The 14,588-nt window shown below is 51.7% G+C and overlaps 1 pseudogene; it reads left to right on the top strand.

Moving 5' to 3' along the window:
- The first annotated feature begins 3,160 nt into the window (after positions 1 to 3,160).
- LOC105486484 (putative uncharacterized protein FLJ33534) lies at positions 3,161 to 14,077 on the top strand (annotated as a pseudogene).
- The last annotated feature ends 511 nt before the right edge of the window (positions 14,078 to 14,588 follow it).

The following is a 14,588-nucleotide window of genomic DNA, read 5'->3' as shown; positions in this document are numbered from 1 at the left end:
GGCAGCAAGGAGTTGGGACTTCACAGGTGAAAGGACTTGCCAGGTAGAAAAACTGGGGTGACCACAAAAGCTTGGATGCAAGAGAGAGCCTGGCATTTTGGGAGATGTGGGGGAGGAGACAAGGACAGGGGTGGCAGGGCACATGGGGGCAGGCCCCGGGGTGTTTTCCACTGTATCCTGTACCCAGTGGGGAGATACTGATGGGCTGTGAGCCCCAACGGAACTGCAGGGAACAGAACCATCAGGAAAGGGGTAAGAAACAGGTGAGGTCGCCATTGCCATGGTGTGGGTAAGCAATGGCAATGAAGCCCCTACCGGGCTCAGGTGGAGGGCTGGCGTGGAGAAGACAGGGCTGAGAGCCAGGCCACAAAGAGCTGCCAGCTTTGTCTTCCCACACTTGCGTGAGGATGGAGCTGAGGGGTGTGACCTTTTGGGAAAACATTAGTCTAAAATCAGAGCTGCAAGCCTGGGACTCTGTCTCTCCTCTGTCCCTCCCCTCAGAGCTGGGATGACACAGGCTGGCATCTAGTGACTTAAATTTTCCTGGTAAAGATGAGCGCAGCAGGAGCGTGGCAGGGTGGGCCGCTGTGTGCTGCTCCCATGGAGGTGTCTGTGCTCCCTGCACCGCGACGACAGGTTCCTGCCATGCCCAAGGAGCCACGGCTCTGACTTCCCTGAACCCCCAGAAGCTGGGTTCTAAAGACATCCCGTGAGTGTCTTTAGAGAGGACAATGTGTCCTGGGAGGCTTTGTCAGGCTGACTGCAGGCTGTAGCCCTGAGCAGCTGGGAACAGCCATGCAGTTTGCTCAGATACCTCCAGCCCTGGCCACAGGCTCTAGACACAGGGACCAGGACAAAAAAGGCCAGCAAGGGCATCTGCGACAAACCATCACGACTGATCGAGTTCCTGATGTATGTAGAGGCTAAATATCTCCACTGAGTTTTTTTTTTTTAGACGGAGTCTCACTCTGTTACCGGGGCTGGAGTGCAGTGGTGTGATCTTGGCTCACTGCAATCTCTGCCTCCCAGGTTCAAGCGATTCTCCTGCCTCAGCTTCCCGAGTAGCTGGGAAAACAGGTGTGCACTGCCACACCCAGCTAATTTCTTTCGTATTTCTAGTAGAGACAGGGTTTCACCATGTTGGCCAGGCTGGTCTCGAACTCCTGACCTCAGGTGATCCACCCACCTTGGCTTCCCAAAGCGCTGGGATCACAGGTGTGAGCCATGGCGCCCGGCTGGAGATTGGTTCTTAAAAATTAAAATATAATTTAAAAACCATTTCAGACCGAGAGTTGATAGAGGGCTGGACTGATGGGTGACAAAACAAATACAATACAACGTAACTGTAGAATCTAGGTGGTGGGCATATGGGTGGGCATATGCTGGGTGTCTGAAAAACTTCAAAATAAAATGTTGAGGGGAAAAAAAACACCTCACCTGCCAGTCCAGGTCAGTCACTGCCAGTCTCTTTTCACATGTCCTTATCCCTGGAAAAACATCCAAATTCACTCTGGGTGCGCCTCAGTGAGCCCCAGCCTGGGAGGACCCACGCCGCCCTGCCCCTCCCGCAGCTCTAAGGCTGGCCTCACCTGGGGATCAGGACACCGGGTTCCAGTCCCTGCTCTGCCAGTGACTTGCTCTGTGCCCTTGAGCGAGGGCTCAGGGCACAGCCCACATTTTGTGGTCTAACTTTACATGAGACTTACCAGGGGAGCACAAGAATCCCTGCCTTTGGGAGGTTGCTGGAGTTGTCTTTGAATGGGTTTTCCTCAACCCTAAAAGGCTTAGCAAGTTCAGGGCCTTCAGCTGGGCGAGGAGAACGTTCCAGCCCAGGCAGCCACAGGGTGGCCCCACCAGCCCGGGAGCAAGGACACCTGCGATTCACAGAGCGCGACGAGGCTCCGCCCTGCGAACCAGCCCCGCCTACTTCCTGTCGGCCCCGCCCCTTCCCGGGTCGGGGAGCGAGGGAGGGTCCCGAGCTCCGTCCAGCTCCGCGGGCGCCAGAGCCCAGGGGCCCCGGAGCTTGGGAGCCCGCAGGAGAGAGCTGAAGGGGCGGATCCGTGGGAGGTGAAGGCAGGGGAAATGCGTGTCTGCATTTTTTAATTTGCAGGGGATATTTTCTGTCCCTTTTGTCCCCGAAGCCTCTGCTTTTTGGATGAAAAGTTGGCTTTACTACCCTCTCTCTCCTTCCCGCGCGCACACACCTTGGAGGCGTCATACCAGGCGGTGACCGCAGAGGAAGCATCCAGCGCCACAATTCTTGCCTTGTCAGCTGCTCCCGCCAAGTCCCCAGAAAGCTCCCGGTTCATCAGAACAGCAACATTAAAGGAAGGCCCAATTTATCTATGGAAAAATCTGCTCCGGCCTTCCTCTTGTAGCCCCAACCGTTTTCACTTATAAGTAGCCGCTTTGGGTCTAACTGTTGGTTCTACAGTTGCTGTCAATGTGCCCACCATTTTGTACTCAGCTTAAAATTGTTTGTTTGTTTGTTTGTTTATTTATTTATTTATTTAGAGGCAGAGTCTCGTTCTATCACCCAGGCTGGAGTGCAGTGGGACACGATCTCTGTTCACTACAACCTCCACCTCCTGGGATCAAGTGATTCTCCCGTCTCAGCCTCCTGAGTAGCTGGGATTATAGACGTGCGCCACCATGTTAGACTAATTTTTGCATTTTTAGTAGAGACGGGGTTTCGCCATGTTGGCCAGGCTTGTCTTGAACTCTTGACTCAAGTGATCTGCCCAACTTGGCCTCCCAAAGTGCTGGGATTACAGGCGTGAGTCATCATGCCTGGCCAAAAAAATTGTTTTTAATGTATCAGCAACATCTTTTCATGTTTCTCTTTACAATTTTTTTTTCTTTTTTGAGACAGGGTCTTAACTTTGTCACCCAGACATGGTCATAGCTCATTGCAGCCTCCATCTCCCTGGGCTCAGGGGATCCATCTCAGCCTCCCAAGTAGCTGGGACCACAGGTGCTTTATAAGCTTTACACATCTCATTGTAGCCAGTTTCTTAGAGTTGATGCACCATAATGTGTTTAACTAAATTTTTCTCTTCTTGGACATTTAGATTTTGTTCAGGTTTAGCACCAGCTGTGATAAGGGTCTTCAAGCCTCTGCTTCCTGCTGTGGAATTGTTGCCACAGGACACATTCCCCGATGGGATTACTGAGTCAGAGGAAGTGGACGTTGAGTGGCTTTCAACAGACAGGCTGTGTTGCTCTCATGGTGTCCATGCAGGTACCACCAGCAATGTGTACACATACAGGAAGCGCCGGCTTCCCTGTAGTCTTGTTGCCATGGCGTGTTGGGGTCTCTGAGACCACCCTGGGTTTGACGATTGGCTAGGAAAACTCGCAGGACTCAGCATACAGTGATACTCAAGGCTGTGATGTATTACGACAACAGGACATGAAGCAAAATCAGCAAAGGAAAAAGGCACGTGGGTCAAGTCCAGAGGAAAGGGAGTGTGAGGGTCCAAGACCCTGTCACACGCTGGACGCACTCACTTCCCCCAGCAGTGTGTTGGGACAACACATGTGGAATGTCATCTGTCAGGGACACTCACTAGAGATTTGGCACCGAGGATTTTACTGCAGGCTAGTCACAAAGGCACCCTCTGCCTAGCATGTACCGAAATTCTGGACTCCCAGTACGAAGACATAAACCACAGTGTTTACACGGTTTAGGGGCAGTGAGCTGTTCTTATCAGGGAAGGGTGGGAACACTCGCCAAGTCAATTTCCCAGATACCAACCAAGGGCCAACCTTGCAAGCAGTCCTTGCTAAAGATGACATTGCTATAATTTGTATTTCTTTCATTTTTCTTTTGAGGGTAAATCATTTCGGTATAAAATAATGAGACGGGACTGGGCCATCCGAAGGTTCATTCACTGTCAAGGCTGGAGGTTGATGCCAGCTGTCGGCTGTGACCTCAGGTGGGTCTGGCGGCCAGCTGGGGCCCCTCCGTGTGGCTTGGGCTTCTCTCCAATGTGAAGTGGCTGTGTTTCAAGGATGAGGAACTGACAAAGAGGGAGCCAGGTGGAAGCTGTGTCACCTTTTCTATCCTAACCACAGAAGCCACCCTGTGCCACTTCTACCACGTTCTGTTTATTAGAAACAAGTACAAATACTGGCCCATATTCAAAGGGAGGAGAATTAAACTCCACTTTTAATGGGAGAAGGATCAAATAATTTGCAGAGGTTATTTAAAACCATCACAAACAGATTTGGCATGTTTAGGCATTTATTCTACACACACACAAAAAAGATACAAATGTGCAAAGTTACTTGAGACTATTTTCTGCGGTATTATTTGTGTTAGTAAAAAAAAAAAAAAAAAAAAAGGGGAAACAATCTAAATGTCCATCAAGGGCCAGGTGCAGTGGCTCATGCCTGTGATCCCAGTACTTTGGGAAGCTGAGGCGGGTGGATTATCTGAGGTCAGGAGTTCGAGACCAGCCTGGCCAACATGGTGAAACCCCATCTCTACTAAAAGTACAGAAAATTAGCCGAGCGTAGTGGTGCATGCCTGTAGTCCCAGCTACTCGGGAGGCTGAGGCAGGAGAATTGCTTGAACCCTGGAGGCGGAGGTTACAGTGAGCTGAGATCACGCCACTGCACTCTAGCCTGGGCAACAGCAAGACTCCATCTCAAAAAAAAAAAAAAAAAAAAAATTCATCAATAGGTGATGGGTTATGTTACTTGTGTATCTTTACTATACTTATTACTTGTAAAGATGTCGTCTATATAATGTCAAGCAAAACAAACATGATAAAACAATAACAAAACGTGTTGCAAAGTGGTATATGTGGTCTGATTCTGGTGTTGTTATTATGAGTTGAATGCATGGAAAAAATCTGAACAGACGTGCTTCCTCCTGTGTCTACTGCATATCTTTAGGGAGTAGGCCGGAATGCAGTGGTGTGAGCATGGCTCCCTGTAGCCTCCAACTCCTGGGCTCGGCAATCCTCCCACCTCAGCCTCCCGAGTAGCTGGGACTACAGGCATGCGTCACCATGCCTGGGTAGTTTTCGCATTTTCTTGTAGAGACAGAGTCTCACCGTGTTGCCCAGGCTAGTCTCAAACTCTTGGGCTCAAGCAATCTGCCTGCCTTGGCTTCCCAGAGTGCTAGAATTATAGGTGTGAGCCACTGCACCTGGTCAATCATGTTAACGCCTAAGACATGACTGTCAGGGGTAGTGGAAAGAACACAGAATTAAGAATCCAGAGAACTGGGTTCTAGTCTGTCTAGGCTCCGACCCTACCTTCCTGGGCTTTTTTTTTTTTTTTTTTTTTGAGACAGGCTCTCCCTCTGTTGTCCAGGCTGGAGTGGAGTGGTGCCATCACGACTGACTATAGCCTCCCGTGTCCTGTGATTTTCCCACCTCAGTGCCCTGAGTAACTGGGACCACAGGTGTGTGCCATCACACCCAGCTAATTTTATTTATTCTGCTGTGGTAATGGGGTCTCACTATGTTACCCAGGCTGGTCTCAAACTCCTGGGCTCAAGTGATCCACCCTCCTCGGCCACCAAAAGTACTGGGGTTATAGGCGTCAGCCACTATGCCCGGCCTGGGCCCATTGGTAAGGATTATTCAGCAGTAAAGATAGTAAATGTGTGACAGTCTTTCTCGGATTATGTATTAGTTTGCCACAGCTGCCCTAACGCAATGCCACGAACTGGGTGGCTAAACAAGGGAAATGTAGCATCTCACAGTGCTGGAGGTTAGAGGTCTGAGAAGAGGGGTTGGTGGGGTTCATTCCTTCTGAGGCAGTGAGGGAGAACCTGTGCCAGGCCCCTTACCTTGCTTTTGGGGCCTTCCTGGCAATCTTCAAGTTCCTTGGTGTGTAGGAGCATCACCCTAATCTCTACCTTCATCTTCACATGGTGTTGTTTCTTCGTGTGTCTCTGTTTCAATTTCTCCTTTTTTGTGAGGTCACATTCATACTGGATCTCAGCCCACCCTACTCCAGTATGACCTCATCTGAACTCCTCACATGGACAGTGACCCTGCTTCCAAATAAGGTCACCTTCTGGGGTCTGGGGATTAGGACTTCAATGCAAATTTCAAGAAGCACAATTCAACCAATGACAGATGATACAGATTTGAATTCCTTCTGGGATCTACTCAGGGATGAAACCGACCTTGTATGGCCAGGCGTGGTGGGTCACGCCTGTAATTCCAGCCCTTTGGGAGGCTGAGGCAAGTAGATAACCTGAGATCAGGAGTTCCAGACCAGCCTGGCCAACATGGCAAAAACACAGCTCTACTAAAAATACAAAAGTTAGCCAGGCGTGGTGGCACGAGCCTGTGATCCCAGCTACTTGGGAGGCTGAGGCAGGAGAATCACTTGAAACAGGGAGGTGGAGGTTGAAGTGAGCTGAGATCACACCAGTGCACTCCAGGCTGAGTGACAGAGTGAGACTCCATCTCAAAAAAAAAAAAAAAAAAGAACCAACCTTGTATTCAGCCCCCACTGTACATCAGGCATTATTTCCAGTCCTCACCTCATCTCATTCGGTGAACAGTATTAGCTCCATTTTATGGATGAGAAAACAAAGGTAGGCTGAGTGTCTTGTGCAGGGACACAGGCAATAAGTGGCAGGCCTGGCATGGAATTCACGCATACGACTTCTAAATTCTGTGCTTTATTTGAACTGCAGAGCTGGGGCTTGACTAATACTTGACTACGCCTAAGTTTTTTTTCCCCAGGAACTTCCTTGATAATTTTCATTAAATAGACCTTACATTTTCAATCCAGTCAAGCCTCTGGGAGATAAGTTAAAAATTCCCTGATGGATAATGACATTAAAAACAGCAACTGGTACACTGCTTTAAAAGTGTGCTTTCGTGCATTTCCCTTGTGAAATATTGTGACAGCCTCATGAGGTGGAGCTGATCACATATGGATTTAGGGGCAGAAACTGGAAGACCACGACCCACCTAGACCACACAGGCAAGAAATGGACCCCCAGGACCAGAATCCCTTCTGACTATAGTTCCTGGTCTCTTCTTGAGTTGTTATTTACAGAGAAAAAGCATCTCACATAAACAGTTTTACTTCAGTTATCAAAAAGACACTCAATGATCTATATTTCAAAGACTCTAGATTCATGGGAGTTGGGGAAATTTTAAGCATTCGGAACGTATTCTGGAGCATGTCTTTATGTTCTTTATTCTGTAGCCTCCCATGGGTGGGCAGCCGAATGCGTTTTGGGAGAAAGCAGGTCTTGTGGATAATATTTCTGAAGATCGGAGCAGGTTGTGTCCAAGTCCATGTTGGCCATGACTGCAGAACGCCCCAGAGGCAGCAGGGGGCACCCTGGAGCTTTGTATCCTCCCTCCGACCCGCGGCATCTCCCCTGGCTCCACCATCCCCAGGTGCCCAGAAGCCGGGTGTCTCAGGTCAGACGCACGCTGGTTCGCTATGGCCATTTCTGATCAGACACAGAACAAATGGATTGTCCAGATACGGTGTCTGTGAAAGGAGCCCAGCTGTGGGCCTGGGGAGGCAGGTGCCCTGGCAGGGGTGACATTCTTAACCCACAGGGAGGGCCCAGAAGGGATGCGGGAGGCCACCTGCCGTGCAGCATTCGGGGGTCTTGGAGGTGGGCAGCAGCTGTTGACCTGTGAGCGTGGAGGAGCATCAGCGCTTGAACAGCGGAAGCAGCATTTACAGGCCAACACCAGCCCGGCAAGGGCCGGGGCCCAAGGCTATGGTGTCCAGAGCCTCCCAGCTCCCACTCTGGCCTCCAGTGGCCATGGAATTGCTAACTATGAGGGCGCGAGCTTCTCCCAGCAAGTCAAGGGGACGCTATGTGCTGCGATAATGGGTCCAGCCGCCTTGCATTTGGCCTTCCAAGCCCCTCTCTGAGCCCCAGGACTTACCCACACCAGCCGGCCCATGCAGGGTGGACCTAGCCTGCGTCAGTCAGGCCTCATTCTGGAGCCAGGCTTGGTGCAAACTCCCAGCTGAGCTCACACGCTGGCTGCGGTCTGTGATACTTCCCTGGTGGTCTCTGACGGGGCCGTATGGCCTCCCTCTGGAACCCAGGCTGCACACTCCAGGAGCTGGGGGCAGTCAGGCAGAATCAGCCTCTGGTTGCCAGCATGGGGTGTTAGGCAGGGTAATCCATGGGGGAGCCTGGGGAGAGAGGGCGGGGGTGTGGCACTGGTCTCAGGCTGGGGGAAGGAATTCATACCTGCATGGCTGAGGCTGGTGCCACCCCCTCTGATCACCGGGATCAGCCTCTCCTTCCCCAGGCTCAATTTGCACCCGCAGCCTGTATGGTTTTCACTGTCTCCCGTGGGGAGCCCCTGCCTGGCTCAGGGGAGACCCCGGTCCAGAGCCCACCTTTGGAGCTGCCCTGGCCTGGGCCTGGCCCTCCGGTGAGGCTGCAGTAGCCAGGAGAGGGCCAGTCAGAAAGGCCATCTGCCTGCAGGGGTTTCTAGCCAGCAGGCCAGGGGAAGGAAGTTGTCAGGCGTCCTGCGGGGAAGGCCAGGGTTGCAGACAGGGGTGGCAGTCAGCTCCATGTAGCTCTGGGACCCAGGTGTGTGGCAGGGCCAGGAGCACGTTCTGCTGCTTTTCCAGACCCGACTCCAGTTCATTTCCCTGAGAGACCCTTTCACCCATCCCGGCCTGCATCTGCCTGTGTCGTCCTTTCCAGCAGCAGCCTTGTGGCTGTGCCTATTCTGTGCCCTCCGAGTTCTAGGTTGAGGGTGAGGATTGGATGAGTTGATCCACGCAAGGCTCCTAGCACAGTGCCTGGCACATGGTTAAATAGACATGAAGTCGTAATAACCAGGTGTGTGACCCTGTCCTCAGTGTGAGTGCCACAGTGGGGTGGAGAGTGGCAGCTCTGCCGGGCAGGATCGTAGGGTCTCAGTGACAGGGCTCCCTCATTTCCCTGATAGGGAGAGAGTAAGCTCACTGAATAGTAAGTTGGCTGCATCTTTTCTGTCTGAGCCTCTCAGGGAAGCTTCCTAGAGGGATAAAGGCTTGAGCTTGAACTTGGAGGAGTTTGCAGGTGGCTGGGTTGGGGTGGGGGTGGGATGGGGGTGCCAGCATGCCAGGCAGGGGGAGCAGCATGGGCGAAGGTATGGAGATGGGGGAGGGATCTGGACGGGGTGCCTGTGGCTGCAGCACAGGGCGTGTGTGAGTGGGAAGCAGGTGAAGAGAGGAAGAGCGCAGGGGCTTCTGGGGGCTTCTGGACCCACCGTGGGAGCAGGCCAATGGCTGGCAGGGCTAGGTGGTGCAGGTGCCCCTCATGGATTTGGTCGAAGTGGGCACACATGCTTATGTCAGAGGCATGTAAACCAGAGCAACTCCATCTTGAGTAGGAGCTGGGTAAAATGAGGCTGAGACCTACCGGGCTGCATGCCCAGATGGTGAAGGCATTCTAAGTCACGGGATGAGATAGGAGGTCAGCACAAGATACAGGTCATAATGACCTTGCTGATAAAACAGGTTGCAGTAAAGAAGCCGGTCAAAACCCACGAAAACCTAGATGGGCATGAGAGTGACCTCTGGTCATCCTCGCTGCTACACTCCCACCAGCGCCATGACAGTTTACAAATGCCACAGCTTTGTCAGGAAGTTGCCCTATATGGTCTAAAAAGGGTAGGCATGAATAATCCACCCCTTGTTTAGCATATCATCAAGAAATAACCAGAAAAATGTGCAACCAGCAGCCCTTGGGGCTGTTCTGTCTATGGAGTAGTCATTCTTTATTCCTTTCCTTTCCTAATAAACTTGATTTCACTTTACGGACTCGCCCTGAATTCTTTCTTGCGTGAGATCCAAGAACCCTCTCCTGGGGTCTGGATCGGGACCCCTTTCCTGTAACACTTACAGCTCTGTACACCTCGTGGGTCTTGGAGGGAGGCTGGAGACAGCCCAGGGCTGAGGGCACCCCCTCCGTCAGGGGTAAGGCTGGTGCCTGCAGCCTCAGTCTCTGCCCCACCCACCAAGGCGGAAGGCTGGCCCCTAAGGAGGAGTGATGCCCCAGCGTCCTAAAGGAGCAGCGGGAGCTCCTTAGAGTGGTGGGAGGTGGAGGCTGGTGGGGGTCAGGGTGGGAAGTGGGTACCTGGCTGGGTGAGCATCCCCAGATCTGTGGGACTGGCTCCTGCTTCATCACCCTGACCTGCCCCTGTGCTGAGAGGACGGATGAGAGGGTGGGGCCAGAGGCTCTGCAAACTGTGAAGGGCTGTGCTCACCCCCTCCTTGAGGTTGTTCATGCTTAGTTCAGCTGTGCTTCTTCCTGGGAGAAAGTCTTCGGAAGCTCAGGGAAAAGGCGGATCAGGAATGCGGAAGTGCCTGGGGAGGGAGCCGCTCGGAAGATTGTAGTCCACACCATCCAAGCAATCCACACAGCAGTCCCCGAGAGCAATCAAGGCTGGAGGAGGGGGTGCTACAGGCCTCTGAGACTGGGGAAGGGGAGGAGACATGTTGAAAGGGGACAAGAAGGGACTTTTGGGGGTTGCGGGCATCTCATTTGTTTGTTAAGCCATTTCCTTATCACACCAGCCCATAAGGTAGGTCATATTTCTATCATACCTGTTGGAAAAGGAAGGCTCAGAGAGGGTGAGCAACCTGCCAGGGTCACACAGCAGACCTGGCATTTGAACTCAGGGCTCTGACTCATGGAAATCCCTCCACAGCAACAGAAAAGATCACAGAGAGGCTAGGGCCAAAGTCAGATTCTGCCTAGCTCCCAGCTGGCCTGTGGCCAGCCCTGCCATGATTTCTTCTAAGGCTGTTAGTCTTTGAAGAATAGCAAAGCCCAGGAGTGAGTTCATCTGCTACCATGAAGTGAGCTGTTTCTGAGACGCACTTCTGGGAGGTTTGACATCGCTGTCACAGAGGGGACTGAGCAGAAACTGCTGCTACAAATACATCTTGTTTGAGAGTGAGCTGGGGCTGGGGCTGGGTGAGCTCGGAGGCCCTTCAGGTCTGGGGTTCCTTCATTCCAAGTCTCTTTCCTTTTACGGGCCTCAGTTTCCTCCTCATGAGAGGTGGAGCAGTGGTTCCCAAACATGATGTTGGAAGTGTGTTAAAATGCAGATTCCTGGGCTCGACTCTGAAGCTCTTCCAGCAGCCACCTTCCCAGGTGACCAGACCCTTGGGAAGGCATCACCTCAAGACCCCTGCAGAATTCCTCCAGAGTTCTGGGATTAAGCTAAGTCCTGGGAAGGTAGGACGGGCCTGGGCCTCCCACCTCCCTTTGCTGTAGGGTCGGTCCTGTCTCTGCTCCCTCAACCCCTAGTTCCTGCCCATGTCTTTTGAGACAGCTTCTCTGTCTCAGGTCCTCTAAACCTGCTCTCAGGTCCTCACTTCCTGTCACCTGGGCAGCAGAGTATGTTTTCTTCAACAGCACCCTCCCTAAGAGACTCTTCACATCATTTATTTGTCATGATGCATGATAGTTAAATGAAATAACAGAGGCAATGAAGCACCCACTCAGAGGCCGGCACCTGGTGCACCTTTGACAAGTGGCACTTTCATCTCGAGGACAGTTGGGAGGAGCTTGCATGGATGAGTGGGGATGTGGGTGTGCTGACATGCAGGTGCTGTCTGGCAGCAGGTTAGATTAGAGGTGGAGGAGGCACAGCGGTATGGACAATTAAACTAGGACTCAGGGACACTCTGCCCCAGGACTGGGCAGGCGAGTGCTCTGGGAGGTGATGGTGTTGACCTGACCAGGGACCCATGCCCTTTCACCCCTTTGTTGTTGTTGTTTTTTGAGATGGAGTTTTGCTCTGTTGCCCAGGCTGGAGTGCAATGGCTCGATCTTGGTTACTGCAACCTCTGCCTCCCAGGTTCAAGTGATTCTCCTGCCTTAGCCTCCCGAGTAGCTGGGATTACAGGCATGCGCCACCGAGCCTGGCTAATTTTTGTATTTTTAATAGAGATAGGGTTTCACCATGTTGGTTAGGCTGGTCTTGAACTCCTGACCTCGGATGATCCGCCTGCCTTGGCCTCCCAATGTGCTGGATTTACAGGTGTGAGCCACCATGCCCGGCCTTTTTTTTTTTTTTTTTTTTGAGACAGGGCCTCAAGCTTTGTTGCCCAGGCTGGAGTGCAGTGGTATGAACATGGCTCACTGTAGCCTCAACTTCCTGGGATCAAGTGATCCTCCCACCTCAGCCTCCCGAGTAGCTGGGACTATACATGTGCACCACCATGACCAGTTACTTTTGTTGATTTTTGTAGAGATGAGGTCTCCCTTTGTTGCCCAGGCTGTTCTCAAAGTCCTGGGTGCAAGTGATCTTCCCACCCTCAGCCTCCCAAAGTTCTGGGATTACAGGCGTGAGCCACCATGCCTGGCCACTGTTTGTTCTTCTGACAACTCATGGAGAAGACAATTCTCATACTTTAGCTCATCCCAATCGCCACGTCATGGCTTTAGCAATGTTGGGAATCGGATGTACCCATATCCTGCTGTTACAATGATGACGGTGGTAATAGGTACACATCTTGCATACTTCTTTAACCATTCAAATGCTTTATTTCATTGACTCCTGACAACAACCAAATGACATGGTGAGATGGTTAATTTTATGCATCACCTTGACTGGGCCAAGGGTGCCATATTTGGTGGAGTGTTACCTGGATGTGTCTCTGAGGGCATTGCTGAGTGAGGTCCGCATTTGAGCGGGTGGGCCAAGCAAGGCAGGTGGCCCTCCCTGATGGGCGTGGGCTGCATCCAGTCAGTTGAAGTCTATGTGGATGTCTTTTGAAGACCCAGATAGAACAAAAAATCTGGCATGAAAGGGCTCCTCCTGCCTGGCTGCTGGAGCTGGGACACTGTTCTTTTCCTGCCTTTGGACTGAGACTAAAACATCGATTCTTCTTGGGCCTGTAGCCTGCTGGCTTTCAGACTGGCACTTAACGTTTGGAGATCCGTAGGCTCTAACTCAGACCAGAGCTGTCTGTCGGTTCCCCTGGGTCTCTAGCTTGCTGACTGCCCATCTTGGGACTTAGCCTCCATAATTGCATGAACAACTCCTCAGAATAAATCTCTCTCTCTGTCCTATTGGTTCTGTTTCTCTGGAGAACCTTGACTAATACAGACAGATGAGAGTGCTATTGGCTGTATTTTGCAGATGAGGAAACTGAAGTTCAGAGAGGTCAGATGGTGGGGTGGGAAGTCACCCTTGGACTCAGTGCACACCCAACCTCCCAAGACCTTGGCCACTGATATGGTTTGGCTGTGTCCCCACCCAAATCTCAACTTGAATTGTATCTCCCAGAATCCCCATGTGTTGTGGGAGGGACCTAGGAGGAGGTAATTGAATCATGGGGGCCAGTCTTTCCCGTGCTATTCTTGTGATAGTGAATAAGTCTCATGAGATCTGATGGGCTTATCAGGGGTTTCTGCTTTTGCTTCTTCCTTGTTTTCTCTTGCCACTGCCATGTAAGCAGTGCCTTTCACCTTACGCCATGATTCTGAGGCCTCCCCAGCCATGTGGAACTGTAAGTCCAATTAACCTCTTTTTCTTCCCAGTCTCGGGTATGTCTTTATCAGCAGTGTGAAAACAGACCAATAGGCCAGGCGCAGTGGCTCACGCCTGTAATCCCAGCACTTTGGGAGGCTGAGGCAGGTGGATCACCTGAGGTCAGGAGTTCGAGACCAGCCTGGCTAACATGTTGAAACCCTGTCTCTGCTAAGAATACAAACAATTAGCCAGGCACAGTGGTGGACGCCTGTAATCCCAGCTACTCGGAAGGCTGAGGCAGAATTGCTTGAACCCAGGAGGCAGAGGTTGCAGTGAACTGAGATTATGCCACTGCACTCTGGCCTGGGCAACAAGAGTGAAACTACATCTCGAAAACAAACAAACAAACAAAAAACAACGTACTGATCCAGCCACTGTGTCCGTGGTCCTACCAGATCTGGCCTGTGCAGCCTCTGCGATTTCCCGGGGAGGTGCCTGGGCCCTATTCCTTGACACATGAGGAGCAGATGCCAAGGGCCACAGTGAACGCCGTCACCCCTGAGGACCAGGGTCAGGAGCTGGGGAAGGAGGAAAGGACTCAAGGGCATCCCATCCTTGGCTTTCAGAGCAGCTGAGGCTCTGAGGGCATGGAGAGCTGTCTGCGTTCTCATGTCTAGTGGGTGATGAGGCTGGACAGAGCTCAGACTCTGACTTCAAAGTCTGCTTGGCAGGTGAAGGGACCGAGGTATTAACACTGTGCTGAGTGATTTCATGCTACTGTCTCATTTGTCTTTATTGTACCTTGTGAAGTGCAGACGATTCTACCCCAGTTTGAAGAAAGAGTCTTGGAGAACTTAAGTGACTTGCCAAAGATCTCCAGGCTGGAAAGTCGTGCAGCTTGGAATCAATCTGACAACAAATGATTCTAGGGCTCAGGTTTTTCTTCCACTCTTCACTCTTTCCAAGTGGGCATCTTCTATTCGTTTCTAAACAAGGGAGGCAGGGAAGCCTTGTTAAAAGAAAATATCCAACAGTGATTTTGAGGAGGAAGTAGTATTTGACGCAAATGACGGGTATACAAGGGTTAGCTTCGGGGCTGCTAAAACAATATGGGTGGAAAAATATGTTGTTTACTGATGGATTAGT

Source organism: Macaca nemestrina, chromosome 13 (genome assembly GCF_043159975.1).
Source record: "Macaca nemestrina isolate mMacNem1 chromosome 13, mMacNem.hap1, whole genome shotgun sequence".
NCBI classification, from domain to species: domain Eukaryota; kingdom Metazoa; phylum Chordata; class Mammalia; order Primates; family Cercopithecidae; genus Macaca; species Macaca nemestrina.
This window is presented reverse-complemented; position numbering and strand designations above follow the sequence as displayed.